Source organism: Prionailurus viverrinus, chromosome D2 (genome assembly GCF_022837055.1).
Source record: "Prionailurus viverrinus isolate Anna chromosome D2, UM_Priviv_1.0, whole genome shotgun sequence".
Taxonomy (NCBI): domain Eukaryota; kingdom Metazoa; phylum Chordata; class Mammalia; order Carnivora; family Felidae; genus Prionailurus; species Prionailurus viverrinus.
Window position 1 is genome coordinate 29,538,372 of NC_062571.1, and position 14,205 is coordinate 29,552,576.

The 14,205-nt window shown below is 37.8% G+C and overlaps 1 protein-coding gene across 1 annotated transcript in view; it reads right to left on the minus strand.

Moving 5' to 3' along the window:
• Positions 1 to 14,205, minus strand: part of CTNNA3 (catenin alpha 3) — a 1,798,979-nt gene that overhangs the window by 1,771,151 nt on the left and 13,623 nt on the right. The gene's annotated exons all lie outside the window — the stretch shown is intronic.

Below are 14,205 nucleotides of genomic sequence, written 5' to 3' on the forward strand. Positions count from 1 at the left end.
TTCTGTTGCTTCATTGTTGGTGTAGAGGAATGCAGCTGATTTCTGTGCGTTGATTTTATATCCTGCGACTTTGCTAAGTTCATGGATCAGTTCTAGCAGTTTTTTTGGTGTTATCTGTAGAGTTTTCCATATAGAGTATCATGTCATCTGCGAAGAGTGAAAGTTTGACCTCCTCCTGGCCGATTTGGATGCCTTTTATTTCTTCGTGTTGTCTGATTGGAGAGGCTAAGACTTCCAATACTGTGTTGAATAACAGTGGCAAGAGTGGACATCCCTGTCTTGTTCCTGACCTTAGGGGGAAAGCTCTCAGTTTTTCCCCACTGAGGATGATATTAGTGTTGGGTTGTTTATATATGGCTTTTATAATCTTGAGGTATGATTCTTCTATCCCTGCTTTCTTGAGGCTTTTTATAAAGAAAGGATGCTGTATTTTGTCAAATGCTTTCTCTGCATCTATTAAGAGGATCATATGGTTCTTCTCCTTTCTTTTATTGATGTGATGAATCATGTTAATTGTTTTATGGATATTGAACCAGCCCTGCATCCCAGGTATAAATCCCACTTGGTCGTGGCAAATAATTTTTTTAATGTATTGTTGGAGCCGGTTGGCTAATACCTTGTTGAGGTTTTTTGCATCCATGTTCATCAGGGAAATTGGCCTATAGTTCTCCTTTTTAGTGGGATCTCTGTCTGGTTTTGGAATCAAGGTAATGCTGGCTTCATAGAAAGAGTTTGGAAGTTTTCCTTTTATTTCTATGTTTTGAGAATAGGTGTTAACTCTTCCTTAAATGTTTGGTAGAATTCCCCTGGAAAGCCATCTGGCCCTGTGCTCTTGTTTTTTGGCAGATTTTTAATTACTGATTTGATTTCTTCACTGGTTATGGTTCTGTTTAAATTTTCTATTTCTTCCTGTTTCAGTTTTGGTAGTGTATACGTTTCTAGGAATTTGTCCATTTCTTCCAGATTGCCCATTTTATTGGCATAGAATTTCTCATAATAATCTCTTTTTTTTTTCAACGTTTATTTATTTTTGGGACAGAAAGAAACAGAGCATGAATGGGGGAGGGGCAGAGAGAGAGGGAGACACAGAATCGGAAACAGGCTCCAGGCTCCGAGCCATCAGCCCAGAGCCTGACGCGGGGCTCGAACTCCCGGACCGCAAGATCGTGACCTGGCTGAAGTCGGACGCTTAACCGACTGCGTCACCCAGGCGCCCCATAATAATCTCTTATTGTTGTTTTTATTTCTGCTGTGTTGGTTGTTATCTCTCCTCTTTCATTCTTGATTTTATTTATTTGGGTCCTTTCCTGTTTCTTTTTGATCAAACTGGCTAGTGGTTTATCAATTTTGTTAATTCTTTCAAAGAACCAGCTTCTGGTTTCATTGATGTGTTTTGGTTTTGATAGCATTAATTTCTGCTCTAATATTTATTATTTCCTGTCTTCTGCTGGTTTTTGGGTTTTATTTGCTGTTCTTTTTCCAGCTTCTTAAGGCGTAAGGTTAGGTTGTATATCTGAGATCTTTCTTCCTTCTTTAGGAAGGCCTGGATTACTATATACTTTCCTTTTATGACTGCCTTTGCTGCGTCCCAGAGCTTTTGGGTTGTGGTGTTATCATTTTCACTTGGTGCATATACTTTTTAATTTCCTCTTTAACTTCTTTGTTAGCCCATTTATTCTTTAGTAGGATGTTCTTCAGTTTCCAAGTATTTGTTACCTTTCCAAATTTTTTCTTGTGGTGGATTTCGAGTTTCATAGCGTTGTGGTCTGAAAATATGCACGGTATGATCTCGATATCTTTCTACTTGCTGAGAGCTGATTTGTGTCCCAGTATGTGGTCTATTCTGGAGAATGTTCCATGTGCAGTGGAGAAGAATGTATATTCTGCTGCTTTAGGATGAAATGTTGGGAATATATCTGTTAAATGCATCTGGTCCAGTGTGTCATTCAAAGCCATTGTTTCCTTGTTGATTTTTTGATTAGATGATCTGTCCATTGTTGTGAGTGAGGTGTTGAAGTCTCTTACTATTATGGTATTAGTATTGATGAGTTTCTTTATGTTTGTGATTAATTGATATATATTTTTGGGTGCTTCCACATTTGGTGCATAAATGTTCACAATTGTGAGGTCTTCTTGGTGGATAGACTCCTTAATTACGATATAATGCCCTTCTGTATCTCTGATACAGTCTTTAATTTAAAGTCTAGATTGTCTGATATAAGTATGGCTACTCCAGCTTTCTTTTGTTGACCATTAGCATGATAGATGGTTCTCCATCTCCTTACTTTCTTTTTATTTTTATTTTTTTTTTATTTTTTTTTTATTTTTTAATTTTTGGGACAGAGACAGAGCATGAACGGGGGAGGGGCAGAGAGAGAGGGAGACACAGAATCTGAAACAGGCTCCAGGCTCTGAGCTGTCAGCCCAGAGCCCGACGCAGGGCTCGAACTCACAGACCGCGAGATCGTGACCTGGCTGAAGTCGGACGCTTAACCGACTGCGCCACCCAGGCGCCCCTTTTTTTTTTTTTTTAATTTTTGGGACAGAGACAGAGCATGAACGGGGGAGGGGGCTTTTTATTTTTAAAAATTTTTTTACATTGATTTATTTTTGAGAAACAGAATGAGACAAAGCGTGAGCGGGAGAGAGGCAGAGAGAGAAGGAGACACAGAATCTGAAGCAGGCTCCAGGTTCTGAGCAAGTGGTCAGCACAGAGCCTGATGCAGGGCTCGAACCCAGAAACCGTGAGATCATGACCTGAGCCGAAGTCAGACGCTCAACTGACTGAGCCACCCAGGCACCCCATCCATCTCCTTACTTTCAATCTGAAGTTGTCTTTAGGCCTAAAGTGGGTCTCTTGTAAACAGCATATAGATGGATCTTATTTTCTTATCCATTCTGTTACCCTCTGCCTTTTGACTGGAGCATTGAGTCCATTGACGTTTAGAGTGAGTACTGAAAAATAGGAATTTATTGCCATTATGTTGCTTGTAGAGTTGGAGTTCGTAGTGGTCCTTTCTAATCTTTGTTGCCTTTGGTATTTGTTTGTATTTTCATCTTTTCTCCACTCAGAGAGTCCCCTTAAAATTTCTTGCAGGCTGGTTTAGTGGTCACAAACTCATTTAATTTTTGTCTGTCTCGGAAACTTTTATCTCTCCTTCTATTTTGAATGACAGCCTTATTGTATAAAGAATTCTTGGCTGCATATTTTTCTGATTCAGCACACTGAATATATCCTGCCACTCCTTTCTTGCCTGCCAAGTTTCTATGGATAGGTCTGCTGCAAACCTGATCTGTCTTCCCGTGTAGGTTAAGGACTTTTTTTTCCCTTGCTGCTTTCATGATTCTCTCCTTGCCTGAGTATTTTGTGAATTTGATTATGATATGCCTTGTTGATGGTCAGTCTTTGTTGAATCTAATGGGAGTCCTCTGTGATTTTTGGATTTTGATGTCTGTGTCTTTCCCCAGGTTAGGACAGTTTTCCACTATAATTTGCTCACATAACCCTTCTACCCCTGTATCTCTCTCTTCCTCTTCTGGGACCCTTATGAATCTGATGTTGTTCTTTTTTTTTTTTCTGATGTTCTTTTTTAATGAGTCACTGATTTCTCTAATTCTTAAATTGTGCTTCTTTGCCCTAATCTCCCTCTTTTTTCTGCTTCATTATTCTCCATAAGTTTGTCCTCTGTATCAGTGATTCTCTGTTCTGCCTCATCCATCCTTGCTGCCATGGCAGTTCAATTATAGAATTTTTTTATTTCATCCTGACTAGTTTTTACTTCTTTTATCTCTGCAGAAAGGGATTCTAATCTATTTTTAACTCCAGCTAGTATTCTTATTATCATGATTCTAAATTCTGGTTCAGACGTCTTGCTTGTATCTGTGTTGGGTAAATATTTCTTCCTGCTCTTTCTTTTGGGGTGAATTCCTTTGTTTTGTTATTTTGAAGGGAGAAATGGAATTAATGAGGTAGAAAAAATTAAAATTAAAATAAAATTGAAATTAAAAAAAATTAAAAACACACACACACACACACAAAATGAAATAAATGATGCTAGATCCTAGGTGTGTTTTGGTCTGGGTATTGGAAGCGGTTTGATAGAGTAGAGAAAAAAGGGAACGAAGAAAAAAAAAAGGAAATTGTTTGAAAATTTGAAAAAATGAACACACTGAAGTAGACTAAAATGAAATGATGGAAGTAAACTAGAATTTGAAAAAACTTAAAAGTAAAACCACAGTAGAGAAAAATTAAAGAAAAATGTTTTTAATAAAAATTAAAAATAAAGATGAATTTTTTCTCTTTCTGTGTTCAAGAAAAAAAGAAATGAAAAAGAGCAAAAAAGGAAATCATTTGAAAATTTTAAAAAAATGAATACAGTGAAGTAGTCTAAAATAAAATGATGGAAGTAAAATAGAATTTGAAAAAATTTACACAAAAGTAAAAAATGTAAAAAGTTAAAAATATTTTTAATAAAAATTGAAAATAAAAATGAATTTTTTCTTTCTGTGTTCAAGAAAAAGAAATGAAAAAGAGAAAAAAGAAAAAAGAAAAAAAAAAGAAAAGTGAACAGAGGGACCTGCTAACAGTCTGAAATATGACTGAAATTACTTAATTTTCTCCTAGAAGTTAGATTATGATATGCTTTATAGTCTATAAACTAAGTAGGCAGTGAGATTTCTGTTCTTGAAGAGTGATGTTGGCCCAGTTGGGCGGGGCTTAGTGTAAAGGCTCCGTTCTCCACTAGATGGCGCTGCTAGCCTACTGGGGTGGATTGTTGTGGCGCTTGGAGGTGTGTATGCACATGCACAGGAGCAGTGAAAATGGTGTCACTCAGCTACCCAGTCTCTAGTATTGGAACTGTGTTCTCCCGCATCAGCAATTGCGCATCTGTCCTTTGTCTTCAGCTTTTGTCCACTCCCCCACTTTTACACTGTCTGTGACTGTGCCCCATGTAGTACCTCTCTCCTGAGTTTTATCTCAGATACGGCTGTTTTCTCCAGCCCCTTACTTCTGAGGGACTGCTGCTTTGACCCGTTCCGCCCCTCTGCAGAGGGTGTCACTGAGCAATGGCCGAATGCCAGCCGCACCCAGGAAAGTTCATGGGACCGTGCTGCTGCTGAAGCCCAGCAACTGTGGCCAGGTGCCAGCCTGCCCCAGAAAAAGTTCATGAGATATTGTAGCAGCAGTGTTTCAGGGATTATCTGGCACCAGGCTTTGCCCTTAACGATCTTGTTCCAGAATCAGCAAATGTGGCCGTTCTCTGGGGTCTGCTGGGCCCAGGTTGCCTCTCAGCCTCTACCAAATATCCTTCCAGCAGTGGAACTGCTTCTCCCTGTGTGGCCCAAGAACCTCCCCACCAGAGCACTGCCAGGTATCGAGCTGTAGAGTTGCAGATTCACTGCACTCCCCCTGTTTACAGTCTTAATGGAATTTAAACCCTCTCCTTTCTCCTTTCTCCCTTTTTAGTTCAGTCCTTGTGGCTGTTTCCAATTTTCCACTTTCTCTCCATCTGCTTTTGGGGAGGGGTGCTTTTTCGTATTCTCCCCACTGTCTCCATCATCTCTCTGCACACAACAGCACCTCCCTGCCCTCCATGGCTTCTCTCTCCCCAAGTTCACCTCTCCGTGCTGTGTACCTGCTGAATTCTGTGGTGAAGGTTGTGCAGATTGTTGTGTTAATCCTCAGATCAGTTTTCTAGGTATGCAGGATGGTTTAGCGTTGGTCTGGCTGTATTTCATGGTCGCGAGATGCACAAAAAACTTCCATGCTGTTCTGCCATCTTGGCTCCCCCTCCCCTTTTTTTTAAAGTGTACAGATTTTATTTTATTTTATTTTAATGAAATTAATTAATTTATTTTTTATTTTTATGTTTTCTATTCTATTCTATCCTATCCTTTTTAATTTAAATCTAAGTTACTTAATATATAGTGTAGTAATGATTTCGGGAATAGAATATAGTGATTCATCATTCACATATAACACCCGGTGCTCATCCAGCAAGTGACCTCCTTAAGCCCATCACCCATTTAGCCCATCGCCCCACCTAGCATCCTGCCAGCAACCCTTAGTTTGTTCTTTGTATTTAAGAGTTTTTTATGGTTTGTCTCCCTCTCTGTTTTTATCTTATTTTTGCTTCCCTTCCCCTATATTCATCTGTTTTTTAAAATTAAATCCCATATATGAGTGAATCATATGATATTTGTCTTTCTCTGACTTAGTTTGCTTAGCATAATACACTCTAGTTCCATCCATGTTGTTGAAAATGGCAAGATTTCTTTCTTTTTGATTGTTGAATAATATTCCATTGTGTGTATATATATCCTCTTTACCTATTTGTCAGTCATCCATCCCTCATTTTCAATCTTCAGGGGTTGTTAGGTCTAAAATGAGTCTCTTGTAGGCAGCATATAGATGGGTCTTGCTTTTTATCTATTCTGTCACTCTATGTCTTTTGATTGGAGCGTTTAGTCCATTTATATTCTAAGTAATTATTGATAGATATGTATTTATTGCCATTTTATTATTTGTTTTGTGTATATTTCTGAAGATTTTCTCTGCTCCTTTCTTGTTTTTCTCTCTTTCATGGTTTGCTGTTTTCCTTTATAGGTATAGTTGGATTTCTTTCTCTTTATTCTTTGCACATTTATTAGTGGTTTTAGATTTTTTAATTACCATTAGGTTTTTATATAACATCTTTTGCATATAGTAGTCCACATTAAGTTGATGGTCATTTAAGTTTGAACCCACTCTTACTCTTCTCCTCTCCATGTTTTATGTGTATGGTGTCAATTTTTACATCCTTTTATTTTGAGAGTTCTTTGATTTTTTCAGAAATACTCATTTTTCCTGCTTTTGTGTTTACTACCTTCATACTGTCATTTTTGGTCTTTTCTTACCACTCAAAAGAGTCCCCTTTAATATTCTTGAGGGGCTGGCTTAGTGTCACAGACTCCTTTAGTTTTTGTTTATTGGGGAAACCCTTTGTCTCTTCTATTCTTAATGACAGCTTTGCTGGATAGAGTATTCTTGGCTGCAGGTTTTTCTGATTCAGCAGTTTGTATATATTATCTTATTTCTGTCTTAGAAAGGTTCTACTGAAAATTCCGCTGATAGCATTATAGGGTTTCCTTTGTATGTAACTGTCTTTGTCTTACTGCTTTTGATACCTTTTTTTATCACTATATTTTGCCATTTAATTGCAATATATCCTGGTGTGGATTTGCTTTTGTTGATTTTTTTTGGGGGGGGTATCTGTGCCTCCTGCATTTGGATATCTGTTTCCTTTGACAGATTAGGGAAGTTTTCTGCTATTATTTCTTCAAATAAATTCTTTGCCCCCCTTTTACGCTCTTTCTTTTGGGATTCTTATAATATGAATGTTATTATATTTGATGGAGTCACTGAGTTCCCTAAGTCTATTCTAGTTTTGCATGATTTTTTTTCTTTCTTTTCTTTTTTTTTTTAAGCTTTATCACTTTCCATTACTTTGTCTTTTGGGTCATTAATTCATTTCTTTACTTCTTCTAGCCTGCTTTTCATTCCGTCAAATGTGTTTCTCATTTTGTTTGTTGAGCCCTTTATCTCTGCTATGTTATTCCTTATTTCTGTGTTAATTGTCTCACTGATGTCCTCTACTTTTTTCTCAAGTCCAATAAGTATCCTTATGATCATTGCTAAAAATTATCCATCAGGCATGTTCTTTATATCTATTTTGCTTAGATCTCGGCTATGGCCTTTTCCTGTTCTTTCATTTGGGATAAATTCCTCTGTCTTCTCATTTTGTCTAAATGTCTGTGGCTATTTCTGTATGTTAGAAAGTCAATTATATCTCCTGTTTCTTGAGGGTAATGGCTTTATGAAGAAAAGGTTCCAGGGCACCTGGGTGGCTCAGTTGGTTAAGCGTCTGACTCTTGGTTTTGGCTCAGGTCATGGTCTCACAATTCATGGGATAGAGCCCCACATTCGGCTGACAGTGAAGAGCCTGCTTGGGATCCTCCCTCTCTCCCTCTCTCTACACCTCCCCTGCTCTCTCACTCTTTCTATCTCTCCAAATAAACAAACAAAAAAAGGCACTATAATGTTCTGCAGTGTATTGTCCCTGTTTTCCAGGATCTGGCACTTCTGGGAATGTCTCTAATGTGTGTTGTGTGTGCTCTGCTGTTGTCCCCTGGCCACTTTATCCTTTAGGCCAGTAATCTGCAGAGTCTCTCTTTACTTTTTCTGGGCAGTGTTTGGTCCTGGCCTGAATTTGATGAGTTTTAACTAGGTGTGCTCTGGTCTGCTTGTGAAATGAGACCTGTCAGTGCTGCCACTGGAACTGAAGCCTTGCAAAACTCCTGGATCAGGAGACGCAGTGTTGGAAGGGGTTTTGGGTTGGTCTTCTGGGGGAGGGGGCCTGCTATGCTGGGACTGTGGCAAGCATGACTGGGAAGGGTAGTTCCTCCAGAGTGTGGGTAAAGGGACTTGGCACCTAAGCAAGTTAGGTAGTAAGTGTTGATGCTGTGCTGGTTCCCATAAGTGGTTCTGTGTTTATGCTGAGGGGTGAGGGAGTTAAATGGCATCTGCCAGTTCCTCTGGTACCCCAGGGGTCTCTCTGTGAACACTGCCTCTCTGGGACACCCTCTAAGATGAGCAACTAACCTCCCCACTGTGTGCCTCAGGCACTGTTCAGATTGCTTTTTTTATGGTGTATGTGCATGGGCTGTTTGCCCTGACTTTTCTCAAGTAGCATCAATGTCTTCTGAGCTCTCCCAGAGCCAAGCCCACTGACCTTTAGAATTCTAGATTTTAAGCCTGGCTTGTTGCAAGAACTCATGAAATTTGCTCCCTCTCACTTTCCAAGCCAATTGCTATGGGGAATCCTTTCCTCCATGTGTTCTTCTGTGTGCTAGTTTGTGTCTTGCCTTTTTCTTGACTGCAGCTCCCTCCCCACTGCAGTAGCCACAGTCCTTTTCTCTCCAAGGCCATGTCTCCATACTTCCTACCTTCTTCGACGTGATCTCTTCTCTACCTTTAGTTGTGGAGTTTGATCTGCCGATATTCAGATCAATTTCTGGGGTACTTAGGATGATTTGATAGTTATCTAGTTGTGTTCATGGGATGAGGTGAGCTAGGGTTATCCTACTCCAGTGCCATCTTCCCCTCCAATCCTGAATCTTTTTTTATTAAAGGATGTGATGCCCGTGTGCTACTCAACCTTAGGTTCTCCAAGGTAGTACCATTGATTTTGGGATAGCAAAGAACTGGACCTACCAAAGAAATCTTAATTTAGTTTTTGTCCCAGTTAAGTATCAAAGGGCAGAATAAATTTGTTAAGAGTGAAGTCTTACATTCAGCTTATTTACAAGAATTGGATTCACAAGAAGTGGATTGAAACTCTCTGTCCTGGCTCTATATGTAGAATTGATGGTAGGGGGTTTCTAAGTATTTTTTTATACCGGCAACTGAAATTAAGGACAGAGGTCATAGAAACAATTTTAATGATTATATCAAAATACAGCTATAATCAGTGTATCATGGTGATGACCGACTGGGGAACACCTAGATCCACAGGCCAGTTTTCATATAACTTTAAGGAATTATAACTGTAACACTGTCCTATATCTTTACAAAAGAATGCTCTTACTAATTCTGATTTCTCTTTGGAGCTATTAAATTATATAGGTAAATCAAGTCTTGAGTTTAGAGAGCTTATCTATGCTCATTCTTTACATATATACAAAGATGTCTCCTAAAGATTGGTTGTTTAAAGCTGCCCTGTTTTGGGGTAGTTTGTAAAATAGCAATATATAACTAATGCATTCAGTATTTTCCCTATAACTGGATTCCTTTCCTCACTTCCACATTTCTGTCAAATGTTTCCTATTTACCCAGCATGTAGGAAAGCACTCATGATTCATGAAAATTCCTAGCACAGTGCTATAGTAGATACTTGATTATAAATAAGTAAATACATATATATATATGTATATGTGTTGTATATATGTGTGTATATATGTATATACAGATAGTAGGTACATTATAATTCTCTTTTTGTTATGAAAACAATATAAACATGTAAATAAAAATTTTGAAAAAATAAAAAGAAAGTCAGTTTAATCCACCTAAGGCTTTTTTATTTTTATTTTTTGGCATTTCAACTTTGTCGTTTCCCTTGCATATTTATTTTACATAGTTTTAATTGTGTACATGACAATTTTTCTGCTTTTGTTTTGTTGGAGTAAATTCACATAACTTAAAATTCACCAGTTTAACCATTAAAATGTGTACTTCAGGAGCTTCCAGTACATTCATGATGTGTCACCGTCACCACTATATATTACAGAATAGTTTTATTCTAAAAGGAAACACTGTGCCCAATAAGCAATCACCCCTCAGTTCTCCACTCTCCCCAGCTCCAAATAAGCAGTCATTAATCTGCTTTCTGTCTTTATAGATTTGCCTGTTCTGTACATTTCATATAAATGGAATCATATGATATGTGTGTTTTTGTGCCAGCTTCTTTCACTTAGCATAATGTTTTCAAAATTCAAGTGATATTATAGCATATATTACTATGTCATTTATTTTATGTACATTATTTGACAATGTTTTACTGTTTTGTACGTGTAAAAAATTGTGATAAAATATATATAACAGAGGCACCTGAGTGGCTCTGTTGGCTAAGCACCCAACTATTGATCTTGGCTCAGGTCATGATCTCGTGGTTTGTGGAATCACCACTGCCTTGGGCTCTGCTGACAGTCAGCACCTGCTTGGGATTCTCTCTCTCTCCCTTTGTCTTTCTGCCCCTCCCCCTTCTCAAAGTAAATAAATAAATTTAAAAAATACATTCAACAACATACCATTTTAACTATTTCTGAGTGTACAATTCAGGGTCATTAAGTATATTTGCAAAGTTGTACAGCGATGATCACTGTCCATTGATAGAACTTTTTCATCATGTCAAACAGAAAGTCTACATCAATTAGTTAATAATTCCTCATTCCTCCCCCCAGCCCCTGCCTGTTATCTGTCTATAATTTCTGTCTACATAGGTAACTTATATTAGTAGAATCTTAAAGTATTTATCGTTTTGTATCTGACTTATTTCACTTAGCATGTTTCTAAAGTTTATCCATGTTGCAGTGTGTACCAGAATTTCGTTTCTTTTTTGGCTGAATAATATTCCACTGTATGTGTACACCATATTTTGGTTTTCTTTTTGTCTAATCATGGACACTTAGGTTGTTTCTATTTTTTGGTTATTGTGAATAATACTGCTGTGAACGTTGATGTACAAGTGTTTGATTTCTTTTTATGGTTGAATCATATGCCATTGTATAGGCATAGTACATCTTGTTTATCCACTTATCACTGTGTTGTTTTGGCTGCTATTATGAGTAATGCTGCTATGAACTCTTACATACAAGTCTTTGAACATCTGTTTTCATTTCTCTTGGGTATATACCTAGGAGTGGAATTGTGGATCATATGGTAATGTTTTGCATTTTAAGGAACAGCCACAGTTTTCTGTAGCAGCTGCACCATTTTACACTCACATCGGCAAGGTATGAGGGTTTCAATTTCTCTACTTTCTAGCCAACACTTATTTTCCATTTTTAAAAATTATAGCCATCTTAGTAAATGTGAAGTGGTATCTCATTATGATTTTGATTTGTATTTCCCTAGTGACTAGTGATGTTGAGCTCTTTCCATGTGCTTCTTGGCCATCTGTGTGTCTTCTTTGGAGAAACTTCTTTCAAGTCATTTGCCTACTTTTTAAAAATTGAGTTTTAATTGAAATATAATACTGTGTAGGTTTAAGATGTACAACATGTTGATGTGATGAATTCATATACTGTGGTATAATTAGCATCATAGCATAGCTAACACCTCCATTGTGTTACAAACTTGTTTTGTTTATGGTGAGAACAATTAATATCTAGTCTCTTACAAACTTTGAAATCTATAATATAGTACAGTTGCCTATAATCACCATGCTGTGCGTGGGATCTTCAGGAATTATTTATCTACTAGTTGCAAGTTTGTAGCTTTAAACATTTCCGCAGTCTCCCCCACCCAGCTCCTGGTAACCACCATTCTACACTTTTTCTTTATTAAGATTTTTTAAATGTTTATTTATTTTTGAGAGAGAGAGAGACAGAGAGAGAGAGAGACAGAGACAGAGAGACAGAGCATGAGTGGGGAAGGGGCCGAGAGAGAGAGAGGGATACACAGAATCTGACGCAGGCTCTGAGCAATCAGTACCAGCCTGACGTGGGGCTTGAACTCATGAACCGCAAGATCATGACCTGAGCCAAAGTCCGACACTTACCTGATTGAGACATCCAGGCGCCCCTCTACACTTTGTTTTAATAAGTTTGGTGTTTTTTAGATTTCACATATTATTGATATAATACAGTGTGTCTTTCTCTGACTTATCTCACTGACCATAATGCCCTCAAGGCTCATCAATGTTACAAATTCCTTTGCCCATTAAAAAAAAACCTTTTTTTTAAATGTTTATTCATTTTTGAGAGACAGAGAGAGATAGAGCATGAATGGGGGAGGAGCAGAGAGAGAAGGAGACCCAGAATCTGAAGCAGGCTCCAGACTCTGAGCTGTCAGTACAGAGTCCGACATGAGGCTCGAACTCACTGTGAGATCATGATCTGAGCTGAAGCTGGACACTTAACTGACTGAGCCACCCAGGTGCCCCATCCTTTGCCCATTTTTGCACTAGATTTTTTTTGATGTTGATTAATGTAATTTAAAATTATGTCATGTACTCTATTTCTGTCATTGTGGTTATTATTTTAATGGCTGCATAATAGTCCATTGAGTTGATGTATTATATTTTAATTTCCTATTCTTTGTCTCTCATCCTTCCTAATTCAACATCAGCTATTTCTCAAAAGGCACCCTGCAGAACACTTGCACCAGGATTACCCAGGTGAACATGTGCATGTGTATATGTGTAGGTTGAGGGGGAGCATGTTAGAAGTTCACATTTGTAGACTTTGCTCTAGACATTGTATATCAGAATGTGTGGGGACATTGTCTTTAAAAACAGTGATACATGGGGGCACCTGGGTGGCTCAGTCAGTTAAGCCTCTGACTCCATCTCAGGTCATGATCTCATGGCTTGTGAGTTCGAGCCCCACCTCAGGATCTGTGCTGGAGCCTGCTTCGGATTCTGTGTCTCCCTCTCTCTCTACTCCTCCCCAACTCGTGCTCTGTCTCTCTCTGTCTCTCAAAAATGAATAAAAAATGTTTAAAAATTAAAAAAAATAAAATAAAAACAGTGATACATGTTACTTATAGAAATATTACATATTTTTTAAAACACTGATTTTTTCCTTTAATTCTATCTTTAAGATATTTCCATGTTGATATATATACGTATAGCCAGCTGCATCATCATTTTAACATCCATGAGTGGGGAAGGGGCAGAGAGAGAGGGAGACACAGAATCTGAAGCAGGCTCCAGGCTCTGAGCTGTTAGCCCAGAACCCGATGTGGGTCTGGAACTCAAAAACTATTAGATTGTGACTTGAGCCGAAGTTGGACACTGACTTGAGCCACCCAGGCACCCCCTAATGTCCGTATATTTATCGTAGGTGTTTTTTCAAAGAGTTCCATGTCGTAGGACATTTAGATTATTTGTAAGTTTTCATGGTTATAAAACATGTTGCTTGCTTCCTCGTATATGCATCTTTAAATACTCAACTGCTTATTTCCTTGGGACAAATCCCTAGATATGCAATTTATGATCAAAAGTATGTATTTTTAAAAAGATTTGGTATGTGTTGCCTAGTTGCCCTTGAGAGTTGTTTTCCCAATTTGTATTTACACCAAATGTGTCTTAGTATCTGTTTCTCTACACTCTTGACTTTCTTATTTATGCCCACACTCTTATCATTCTTTTAAATATTTGACAATAAGCAAGAAATAGTATCTTTTTTATTGTTTTGATTAATTATTTTAATCTTGTGTTGTCTTTTAATGTAATAGATAAAATACTTCATATTATTTTCTTCTGCTAGATTATTCACTTTTTTAGGAGGTATGTTTTTGAGTCTTTTATTTCTTTGTATTTGTCCTTCCTGGAACCTTGTCCTGGATAAGTACTCAGTCAATTTTTATATATTTGATTTGAATTCCCAACAATAGCAGATTCTTCAACTCTCATTTCCAGATTTAGAACATGTAAAATGATTGTT